Here is a 12500-nt window from a genome sequence, read left to right on the forward strand (position 1 = left end):
CAATGCAAAAGCACATTACCCTCCTAAATGATGGGTTTATGCCTTTCTAAGGCTTGAGAGTGAAAAATTTCATTTGAATCCATTCACCAGGTTCATTCTGACCTGCTTTCAGCTTTAAGAGTTGATCCAGTCACCACAGTTGCTACTGTTCAGAATGAGTTATAGCACCAGAAGTAACAGCTAAATATAACAATATGCAGCTGGTTGTGACACTGTCTCATATAAAATGCTAATTATTGTTATTCTGACTTTGCTGACCTATTTTTGATGCCTCAATATTTCACAACTAACAATTTAAAATATGGCTCTAAGGTGCCTGAATATCAATAGTACTCTATGAGACTTTGGCATCAAAGTAATTTAAAAATGGGTCTTGAGCATGTTAATGAAAGCTCTCCTTTGTGTTTCTCTTCCTCAGGTATGAAATGAATACACTAAAACCTTCTAACTACAAAGGTACAAAGGGCTATTATAAAAAGAAATGTATTGAAGTTGTGAAGTAAACAGCTGCTATATGATAATGTGAGACAGTAGCTACATAGACTCTTAGAACTGGATTTTGAGATAGAGCAATTGTTTACAACAGTTCCATGCTAAAATGACTTATGCTAAAAGAATAACTGCTGTACTTTTAAATTTACTTCTGCAAGAAAATGAAGCTAAAAGTTGCCACCCAACAGTATGCTACTGAACAGCATTTTTTAAAATCTAATTAGCCAATTAATTTAAAAGTTTAGTTCTTAAGTCTTTCTATTTACATTCAGATAAATGAAATACCCAAAATGTGAGCTTTCCTTGTCCAGGTAACCTTCTTCTATCCTACATGTTCCCTAAAAACATTCTGGAGTTTTGTAACATGATCAGCTCATCTGGATTCTGAGAGCACCACAGAAGTGTGTTTCATGGCCACGGATCCAGAAAGAACAATGCCATGGGAGACAATTAAATAAACCCTCTGGAACTGGGCTTGTCAATATATTGAGAGGTTTGTTGTTCATATTGTCCACAATCAAAAAGAAAGCAGTTTTTGAAAGCAGATAGAGTTTACCAACCCAGATGTGATTACATGAACCAGATGAAAACTGCTTACACAGAGTAAATTATCCACAGATCTACCTAGGCTGACCAGTTAATCCTTACCAATAACTTCTTTTCTTATGGAGACACTGACACTGAGCATCACAGCAACAGCAACTAAACCTTGTCCTTGTTTCTTGTGTCACCTACCGTGAACAAAAATATTTGTATTCTTGAAGTCAGTTGCAAAGCTTTCCTCACCAGCACTCTGGTGTTTTATTCCTCTCAGTTCACCTCTCATAAGTTATTTATACACCTTAATGACAGAAACATGGAGGAAATCATGGAGGAATCATTTTTAGCACTTTATGACACAAGACTTTTAGCAAGTTCTGTTTAACATCTTACTTGCACAAACATTCTCATATTGCCATCTGGAAATAAACAGCACACCCCATGGAAAATTACTTCAAAGGACATCCTAATATTCTTCAAATAAGTAGCTTAAGGACATAAATCATTCAATTATTAAAATATCTAGTAAGCCCATTGTGTCAGGCTCTCTTTTAAATGTATTCAAAATAACTACTTAAAATCCTTCTTAACCAGCCCCAAAAGTCATAGTAGTATCATATTATCAGTCAGGGTTGGAAGGGACCACAAGGATCATCTAGTTCCAACCCCCCTGCCATGGGCAGGGGCACCACACACTAGATCAGTCTGGCCAGAGCCTCATCCAGCCTGGTCTTAAACACCTCCAGGGATGGGGCCTCAACCACCTCAAGTCTACCTTGTTTACAGTAACCCTGACAACACTTAGTTTTCTGACAGTGATACTTCAGTATCACAGTATCACCAAGACTGGAAGAGACCTCAAGGATCATCAAGTCCAACCTGTAACCACAGACCACATGACTAGACCATGGCACCAAGTGCCACGTCCAGTCTCCTCTTGAACACCTCCAGGGTTGGTGACTCCACCACCTGCCTGGGCAGCCCTCTCTAGCTGACCAGTACACTCTCACTGCTTCTGAATACTTCTTGTCACCATTTTTTAACTATTTAACTTATAAACACAAACATTTTGAAAGCTTTGGAGCAGGAATTTTTTATTATGTACATAGAAACTGAAAACAATCGGGGGTGAAAGCATCTGCACTCTATTTGTAGCAATACTTGATGATAGCAACAATAATATGCTTCAAAGATTTATTTGTCTTTGTTGAGCAGAATTCATGACACAGAACAGAAGAGGTAACAGGTGTTGTGAATTTGACCAAGAAGCCGGGTGCATTTAAACAAACAGTGAAGAAAGTAGTCTTAATTTTCTGTAGTTTTGGGGAGGGGGGGAAATAAATTAAAAAGACAAAGAAAGCAAACAGAGTTGGGGAGTATTTAAAAAAAACAACAACTAAAACCAAGAAAACCAACAGCAACAGGGATCAGTTCTGGGCCCCATCCCCTTAAATATCTTCATTGATGATCTGGATGAGGGGACTAAGTCAGTCATCAGCAAATTTGCAGATGACACCAAGTTGGGAGCAGGTATTGATCTGTTAGAGTGTAAAAGGGCTCTGCAGAGGGACCTTGACCGACTGGACAGATGGGCAGAGTCCAACAAGATGACATTTAACAAATCCAAGTGCTGGGTGCTGCACTTTGGCCACGGCAACCCCATGCAAAGCTACAGGCTGAGGTCAGAGTGGCTGGAGAGCTGCCAAACAGAAAGGAAGCTGGGGGTGCTGATTGACAGCAAGCTGAACATGAGCCAGCAGTGTGCCCAGGTGGCCAAGAAGGCCAATGGCATCCTGGCATGCATCAAGTATAGTGTGGCCAGCAGGAGCAGGGAAGTCATTGTGCCCCTGTATTCAGCACTGGTTAGGCCACATCTTTAGTACTGGGTCCAGTTCTGGGCCCCTCAGTTTAAGAGGGACATTGAGACTCTTGAACGTGTCCAGAGAAGGGCAACGAGGCTGGGGAGAGGCCTCGAGCACAAGTCCCATGAGGAGAGGCTGAAGGAGCTGGGATTGTTTAGCCTGGAGAAGAGGAGGCTCAGGGGAGACCTTATTGCTGTCTACAACTACCTGAAGGGAGGTTGTAGCCAGGAGGGGGTTGATCTCTTCTCCCAGGCAACCAGCACCAAAACAAGAGGACACAGTCTCAAGCTGCACCAGGGGAAGTTTAGGTTTGAGGTGAGGAGAAAGTTCTTCACTGAGAGTCGCTAGCCATTGGAATGTGCTGCCCAGGGAGGTGGTGGAGTCACCATCCCTGGAGGTGTTCAAGAGGGGATTTGACATGGCACTTGGTGCCATGGTTTAGTCATGAGGTCTTGGGTGACAGGTTGGACTTGATGAACTTTGAGGTCTCTTCCAACCTTGGTGATTCTGCGATTCTGCGAACAGCAACAACAACAACACATCCCAAAGCATTCCTGCATTCCTGACACTTCTACTTTAAGTGGGAGTAGCATATGTGTGTTAAGCATGCCTTAGCATATAGATACAATACAATACAAGCCAAACAAAATGTTTACTTAATAGCAGAATGAAATGTACACATAAATAAACTATGGAGGTCTCACTTACAGCCGTATTGCACAGATCAGCTTGAAGAAATATTTCAAGATCTTAACCAAAGGTAAAAAGCAGTTAAAAAAAAAAAACACTCATTGGCTCTGTTCCTTTTTTAATAATTGCCTCATTCATAACTGCAAATCTGAAAGGTGTCCTCTTAACAGATACATCTTGAAAATATTTTTATTGGGATTGTGTGTAACATTTTTCCTGAATGTATTTTAACCAAAACCCAGAATGTATTTTTTTATGCAGCTTAAGGTTATTGTAAACATTTTTTAATCTTGAATTTTGCTGAGGGTTCAATTGTGCAACAATTTCTTACACTAGATTTTGCTTAGGAAAGCAGTTTTCTCAGTGGTAGTTACAGAATTTCCCCTCATTTAACCACACATCTTTTAGAAAGAAGAATTAGTGTCTGCAGTAATCTGCAAATAGTCTGAGAAACTCAAGCACTTGATGCACACGATACAGGCTTCCCTATGTTGCTATTACCCACTTATTTGCATTTTCAGAGAAAATGTTATTCCTGTGATAAAGTCTCCAGAAGTATCCCATTTTATCTTCTGAAACTTTAAGTCCTAAACATAGATCTACACAGAACTAGATCAGTTCACAAACAAATTTCTTACAGCCAGAGGTGAGCTACCAGAAGGTAACGACATTCAGTTTCTACTGAAATGGGTCAGCTTCAAGCCAATGACCTGGCAGTGAAAAATCCATTCTCACTCCCCTGAGCATCCATCATCTCAGATAACCTTTTTACTCTGTAATTATTTGTTTCCACTAAACTCTAAAGTACCCTATGATGCTTGGTAAGATACAGGCAATTTAACTTTCATATTTGATATTTCATCAAAATGCAGAAAACTCTTTCATGGTCAGAGCTTTTATTCTTCTGTGCAGTGATCTTTGCAGTTAGAACACCATTTGAAAAAATACAAAAGAAATATAGCTCTCTGTGTGTGGAGATACTCTGGGAAAAAATATTTTCATTAAAATTGAAGGAAGCAGTATTTTGAGAAGGACAAAGACAGTTAACACAATCAAGTAATGCTCTCTTATAGCCACTGCAATTTCATTACACAGAGTCTTTTGTCAATGAGCCTACCTGATTGAAAAATCCCATTTTCATCAGAAAGAAGGCTAGAAACAAAATAATTTTAATAGGTACTTTTATTTATGTAATTAGATAGTCACACAGTAATTGTCACCAGACTAAACACTTAGTTTAACCATATATTTGAATGTTTAAGTCAAGCAAGACTCATATACCAAAATACAGTTTCACATAATATAACTTCTGCCTGACATCCCAGAAGGAGACAGAATATTTCAAGAAGTTGAGTAAAAAACTTATTTCCTGCTCCTCAAGCATAGTTACTTACTGAATATGCAAATTCAGTTAATTGGTGTGAAAGCAGTGAGTCTTTTTCAGTCCGCTTTTTACTTTCATTTCACGAGGGATTATGAGTGATGGTAGTGACTTTGTGAGATACAGTCACTCAATTGCTTTTGATACCCTGACATACCTAAATCCGGACAGGAAAGTACAGGGCATAAATTCTGGCATTTCCTTTTCTGGGTTTCCGTGAGTCATAAATTAAAAATGCTGGTGTAAAGATGTTTCTAGCTCAACACATTCTTCCCTTACAATCATTTAACTTGAATAATGTCTTGATAATATCAAGTATGAAAAAGTGAGTGATGGCTTATACAGCAGAAAAATGGTTAAACCATTATTCAGATTCACTGCATTTATGGGACAAAAATTTCAAACCCAAGACCTCCTGAAACAGAAAGGTCTTTTATTTATGCTGAAGAAACACTATATAAGACATTCTGCTAGATTTTCAGCAAAAGTTCAAATGAAGGTTCAGTGGAGCACTTACTGTGGTAACAGTAATAGGAGAGAATGCTGAGCAGAGAGAAAAGTCAATAACTTGAGAACAGAGAAGGAGTTATCATCAAAGCAATCCTTCCGTCATGTACTCAAATCATGATTCTTATTACAGCCATGGAATGGCAAGTACACAGAGAAGCTGTGAGACAGACATTGGCAGAAATACCCTTAAAACTTGTTAAAAAGGGGGGAAGGGGAGGGGAAGGGAAGAGAGAAAATGCAAATAATATGCCAAGAAAAATATGGAATAAGATTAATCTTTCTTCAAAATTATTTCATTTGCTACAATGCCTTGGAAATGTCAAATTCAAAGCAATCTCTTTCCTCATTGTTCTCTTCTACTAGACTGTCGTTGATTAACTGAAATACATTTTCCTGTGGGTATTAATTAATCAGTTTGGTCTGGGTAAAATACACACTGAAATGCTCTTTATTCAAGTTTTTGTGCAGCACTATTATTTATTCATAATATTGTAATGGGCCTGATAGGGTCTTTGATTCAACAGCCTTGAATAATGTATCTAAAATTCTATCCATGAGCCTGAAAAAATCCATCTATGCTAGATGCATATAGATCAATGAGTCAGTAGAAGTATTTACTACTGGCTACATCAGCTTTCAAGATACAAGTAGATCTAACAACGCTGTCTAGCTGAAAAATCTGCATGAAACATGTAAAAATTGCCAGGTAAAATAGAAGCTGGAACATCTTAACTGAATATCACCTCTGTATCTCACATAGTACCTTTTCTGTGTTAGAATATTTCCTTCTTTCTTTCTCATGTATCATCTATTGAACTCTAACCACTCTACCTCCTCAATCTACTTTGTCTTTCTTCTTTCTGCTCCTTGTGTAAGACCTTCTTTGCAGATCTGTCTTTCTGTTTATTTTGAACTAAAGTAAGGGTAAGATTTTCTGAATTTGAAACTGGTTAGGACGTGAGCCTAGGTGGCATACAAGTTTTATTATACAGCTTCAGCTTCTGAGACACTAGCTTTATAAAGATTGTCAATATAAAATAATAATACAGTACAATTTTATTTTAAGGGCAACTCATGCCTGAAGGCATGCTCTATAACTTACTGCAGGTAAGCAATGATGTTGCAATTACACACAGAAAAGGACACAATATATTTCTTGTGACTGACACATTTATATATGCTTATGATGTAAAAATGGGCTATATTGGTATTGATTCTTACTTAGATCCTATTTTGATATGTGCTTTTATTTTACAGACATTGACCTTTATGTGATCCCATTTATAAGGGAATTTTTTCACGCATTCAGAGTGCTACAATATTGGTCTGAATGAAGACTTCCACAATGTTCATTATTTGGCTAATTTACATAGTAAAAACCCTTTCTGATGTGCCAAAGCAGTACTAAAAACGATACAGAGTACTAGAGAGAGTATAGAAATTAGAGCTTAAATATGACATAGCTTTATTATGAAGGATGGCATGTTATGTTGATCTTAGACACTCTGAGAGGCTTTTAATGATTTAGTTGTTTAAAATACAGAACATGCAAAATAGGATTAAAGAAGGCAGCAGACCATACTCTCTATAATGAAAGAGAAACAGAACTTTTTAAGTGCTGAAAGAGGGAGAGAAAAAGACAGTTGTCAAATCCCATTCAGTAACACAGAACACAAGGGAGAATGAGAACAAGAAGATAAGCTTTATGCTGAACATTTATACTTTTATTTGGAAATGTTTTGATAACACAAATTTTTTAAAAAAAATTTAAAAATAATCACAGTTTGTGAGAAGGACTGCAAGGGAAACCCAGATCAGATGGCATGGATACACCAAGACATTTGTCCTACATTGAGCCTCCAAAAAGGATAGTAAATTGCTTCAAATACAGGAAAATTATATTTTACTTACTTTTAAAGTAGGTGACTTGACTTCTTAAATGGGGAAAAAACCACGGTAATGAGGTAAGAAAGCAAACAAATAAAGCATTAATAAATGAGTCTTTCCCTGCCCTCTGCGCCCTTTCCATTCTCTCTGGCAGACAGCTCTGCAACAGCTCTCTGCTCCTTCCAGCACACTCTTCTTAAAGCAGAGACTCTCATTTCTTTGCTATGACTGTGTGCTTGAACTAAATCACTAAAAGAAGGTGACTTCTCGTCATGATGAGCACCTTCTGTTTGTTACTCAGGTATTCAGGCATTTGCAATACCCAACAGGCATTCACTGAACTCAGATTATTTTCATTTATATAAATTGGATTTTGATTAATAAAATACATGATATGATAATGAAGAAAGGGCTTTTTCATATATGCACTCCTTCTGGATCAGGCAACTCAGTTTACAGTAGACAAGATGTCATACAGGATGGGAATGTCTAGTGACAGGAGTCCTCTCTTCTATTGGTTGAAATAATATTCCCAAATATATTGAATTCCAGAAGCTGGATACATGTACATAAAGGTTAATCAGAAATTAATGCTGGTGCTAGTAAAATGGGATAAAACCATAAGTAAAGATCAGGAATTCTGATGAAATCTGAGGGCTCTGAGCCCACAGTAAAAGAGTAATACTTCACACACAGAGGAGACTAAACCTTGAAGAGCTCTGCAGCATATAGACAAGCATTAGGTTCTCTATTATTCATTTTTTAAGACCCTAAATGTAGCTGTAAATCTGGATTAATAATAGCAGCAGGACTAAGTATAGTATTCCATAATACAGAAAAAACTTTTGAGCCTTTGTGATGATAGAAAATATCTTTTCTTCTATCAGCTTTTTAGAATTCTGAAGTCTTCTCCATTTTTAGCTAGTTGTATCTGCAAATCCCAAACCAAACCATAACTTAAGATTAATTGGAACTGGAGGAATATGAAATACCTCTAAAAAAATATTTTAAATAAATAAATAAAACAAACACACACACACACACAAAACAAACATGAAGTTTATGACATTGTAGAGACTAGCTCAATTAAAATCTCTTCGAGTCCTACAGTACACTGAACTCAAATGAGTTCTAGACTTACATGATAATTATATTTTAATGTTATAGATTTATAAGCGGTAAGTCTAAACCTAGTCTTTATTAAAGGCCTGATGACCACAATAAAAGGGATATGACTTGGTTGCAGCAGAGACCTATGCCTTTCCTTCATCTTTATGACCTGAAGAAGTTTGAAGACATTTGGAGTATTAAATTCCAACATTAATCATCCTAAGCTAAATTAAAAATGGCCCACCAGTCCATGAACACTAAGCAAATCCATGGTTTACACAGAGACATACCTTATTCTTGATGCTTATGAGTACCACAGTCCCTGGGGCTCTCTACTCTTCTCTGCACTTCTTCAAACTCTAATTCTAGCTTTAGAACAAGTTTTAGAACAAAAAGGAGCAGTACCTTACTAAAACAGAACACAGTTTTTTAACACCAGCACTTGTTTTACTTTGTTCAGGCCTATGCAATACCAGTGTCACCTGAGCTCTTAAAACTTTAATTTTGTGAACTCATACTATCTCCAGGATTAATGGAATCCAGACAGATAATTCCAACTACTCTAACCCAAGGAAGTTTAGTTCAAAGTTTATCACTGTCTTTAAGCACTACATTTCTATTAACACCATCTGGACTCTAGCCTTTTAATTTTTGAAAGCCCTAAGCTTCAAATTACTAAATTTACAGCTGAAGAGCCAACTGAAGAAAACAGGAGTTTTAAGACCCTGCGACAAGCAGATGTCTTTCACCTCTTTTTCTCCTGCAATATGCCAAAGTCTTTGCACTGGTGAGTCTGGAAATCCTGTTCCTAACTCAAGTGTTAAATTGGTGATTTACAACAAAATACCAGCCTTTACAGCTTTAAAACCAATTAAAAAAAAAATAATAAAAAAGTCCAATCACCAGGATAGCCTAGTCCTTTTCTGACCTTTTTGAACTCTTCAAATAACCTTTAATTTTTTAAAAGAGCTCTTCATGCTATAGGCATGAGACTGTGAACTGATGTCTTTCTGCCTTCAGCTCTGTGCTTTTGAACTTGATAGCACAGTTCAAGCACCACTCAGTTGGAAAACAGCAACACCTAACAGAAGAGCAGACTTACCCTACCTTACTGAGCCAGACAAGACAAAAATTCCTTCAGACCTCCATCCATAGCATTATCATTCCACCCCAGGGAATGTTGAAGGTAAGTGGGACATTTCACTTTTGTTTAGGATGCACTGGCACAAGCCATTACCCTAATTTCAATCCAAACATTTAATCAGAGTAACAGTCTTGTCCATAACGCTGCAGCTGGTTCTGTTCCAGTTTGCCAGTATGACAAAGTAGGATAAATGCCTTAAAAGAAAACTTATGTAATTTTTTTACTGTTCTTATTTATTATGTGGATTTAATCTCTTTGACTAGCCTCAGCCTGAGAGAGGCTGGTGAAGAAAACTGTGATGTGGAAAAGCATCTTATTTCTGAAGTGAAACTAAAATGCTTCTCTGAAGTTGTCATACATGGTGGTAATCTGTAAGATCAAAATATTGTAAATTGAGGCTTTCTAGCTTACTTCTGTTTAGAGAATGTATTTCTCACTCTTGCTGCTTGGAAAAAAACACAAACCCAAACTTTTTTAAAAAGTCAGTCTTTTCCATATCAACTACCTCAGTTTAAAGGCTTAGAAAATAGCTATTCAAGTATTTGAGTGTCCTCCCCCTATTAGTACCTGACGAATTATTTGTACATAGAGACATGAAATAATCTTTTAAGTATGTTTTCATTTTATTCCTCTGTAGAATTACCCCAGGTTTTCTTTACTGTTGCAAATCATAGAATCAAATGTGCATATTTAACACATATCCACAAATGGCTGTAGCTTCTAGGTTTAATGATTGAGTCACTTCAATAAACTCCTCTTTAGGTTCACAGGGCACACAATAGCAGATGAGATTGTTTAGCATTTCATTATACCAATGCTGATATGCCACTATTATTTTGACATTGCTGCTTTGAAAAACAGTGTGAAAGGGTACCTAATCAAATAGTCAGTGATATTTTACACAGTCAGAATTCTCTAGGGTAAAAGAAAGTCAATAAAAATAATGAAACCATGAAAAGTTAAATACTCTTGCTCAAATTCTGTTAGATAAAGAGATACATGTGAAGGCAATCCTAAAGCTTTTTTTTTTTTTTTGAGGTTTTGCAGAAGTTTGGTTTGGATAGAAAAATGGCAGCACTCTCTCAAATGTGTATCTCATACAAAATGTCCCCCTTTTCCTTTCTAAAGGGGGTAGAGGGAGAGAAGTGGACAGCTGCGGTTCAACCTAAATTTGCAAAGAGTAGACAAGAACAGACAATTAGGTTGAACTGTTTCTTTCTTGCCCTGGTCTGCACTTCCAAGAGAGGAAACAAAATACAGTGGTAAAGGACTATACATCCTTGAGTGTAGGTCATGGAGAGGATGATTTCCAACTGTTTGGGAGTTGGTTTGGTTTGGTTTGGTTTGGTTTGGTTTGGTTTGGTTTGGTTTGGTTTGGTTTCCCAAGGCTACAACTAAATAAAATGCTGAGGATCTCTTCCTGGAGTGCTGTCATAAGACATTGAGGCCAGATGAGGAAAAGGAGAACGGCTAGAGCAGAGCTTCTGCTAATCAGCCTCCTTCTCCATGTGTAAATGCAGTTCAGATAGGATACAGACTATGTGCTAGCTTTTTGTACTGTAAAGAATTTCATTCTTACTGTAAACCCAATGTCAGATCAGTTCATATTTAACTGACAGACAACTTGCTTGAAATGGTGTCTGACCCCATTACTGGAAAGATATATTTGCCCTCTGCCACAGAGGCTCAATGTTTATGGGCCCTTGATTGCCCCTGAGTCATAGGCTATTGTGTTCAGAAGTGTGTTTTTTTTGAAGCTGAACTTGGTGTAGCAATTTTAAATGTTTCACCCTCATAGAGACCAAGCCATAATTATCCTCACCTTTGCCATCTCTGAGCTGGTGCAATTCAAAGTGCCAGTTTCGATCTTTAAAGCTTTATGCAGCCACAATTTGAAATTAACTTCTCTGTTCTGAAATGAGAACTGAGAGATCAGACCAAAGTACTTGAGGTATCATTCTGCATGTGCATACCCAGGACTGGTAGTAGGAAAATTTCTCTGAAGGACACTTGACTTCAGTCTTTCCTTCCTATCTATTTACTCACCCAGTTGATCTATCAGCTGCTATTTGTTAAATACATATCAAACAAGAGCTGAGATCTGTGAGGCTAGGTTTTGAGGAACATTGCTGAGAGTTTTAGTGCCATAATGTCTTACATGGAGATAATGATGAAGCTGATTATATGGGAATGTAATTGCTGATTGTCCTATTATTTTATGACAAGAGTTCTCTAATACAATTGCTTGCTGGCAGTCATGCCAGATTCCAAAGTTGAAGGATCCATATTTCCCTTAAAAGAAAACAAAGAAAACTATCCAGTTCAGAGATTTTTTTTTTTTCCGTCTAAGACAAATCTTGTTTCAGCTTAGACAGTATCATAAGAACAAGGATATTTTAACATATGACAGGGACCACCAAATGTATTTTACTACAATGGCTATAAGACTGGAAGTTTTTCAGAACAAAGCTTGATGCCCTGGGCACTGAGGTGTGATTTCAAGTATTCTCTTTTGTATCTTGCCTATAGGTTAGCAAAACGCAACAGAATATATTAATTTTATTTAGGATAACTTATCAAAAAGATAACCTGGGAAGATTAATCTTTAAATATGACAGTCAACAGTGGGGTTCAAGAGGGGACTGGATGTGGCACTTGGTGCCATGGTTTAGTAGTCATGAGGTCTTGGGTGACAGGTTGGACTTGATGATCTTTGAGGTCTTTTCCAACCTTATTGGTTCTATGATTCTATGATTATAACAGTTTCATTGACACTATATTCAAGAACAAAAATCAAAGAGTAGTGAGAACATGAAATAAAAATTCAATACCCAGTAACTATCATAATAATTTTGTCCATTTTATTCATGATGTTAGCAGAAAC

This window comes from Dryobates pubescens, chromosome 1 (genome assembly GCF_014839835.1).
Source record: "Dryobates pubescens isolate bDryPub1 chromosome 1, bDryPub1.pri, whole genome shotgun sequence".
Lineage (NCBI taxonomy): Eukaryota > Metazoa > Chordata > Aves > Piciformes > Picidae > Dryobates > Dryobates pubescens.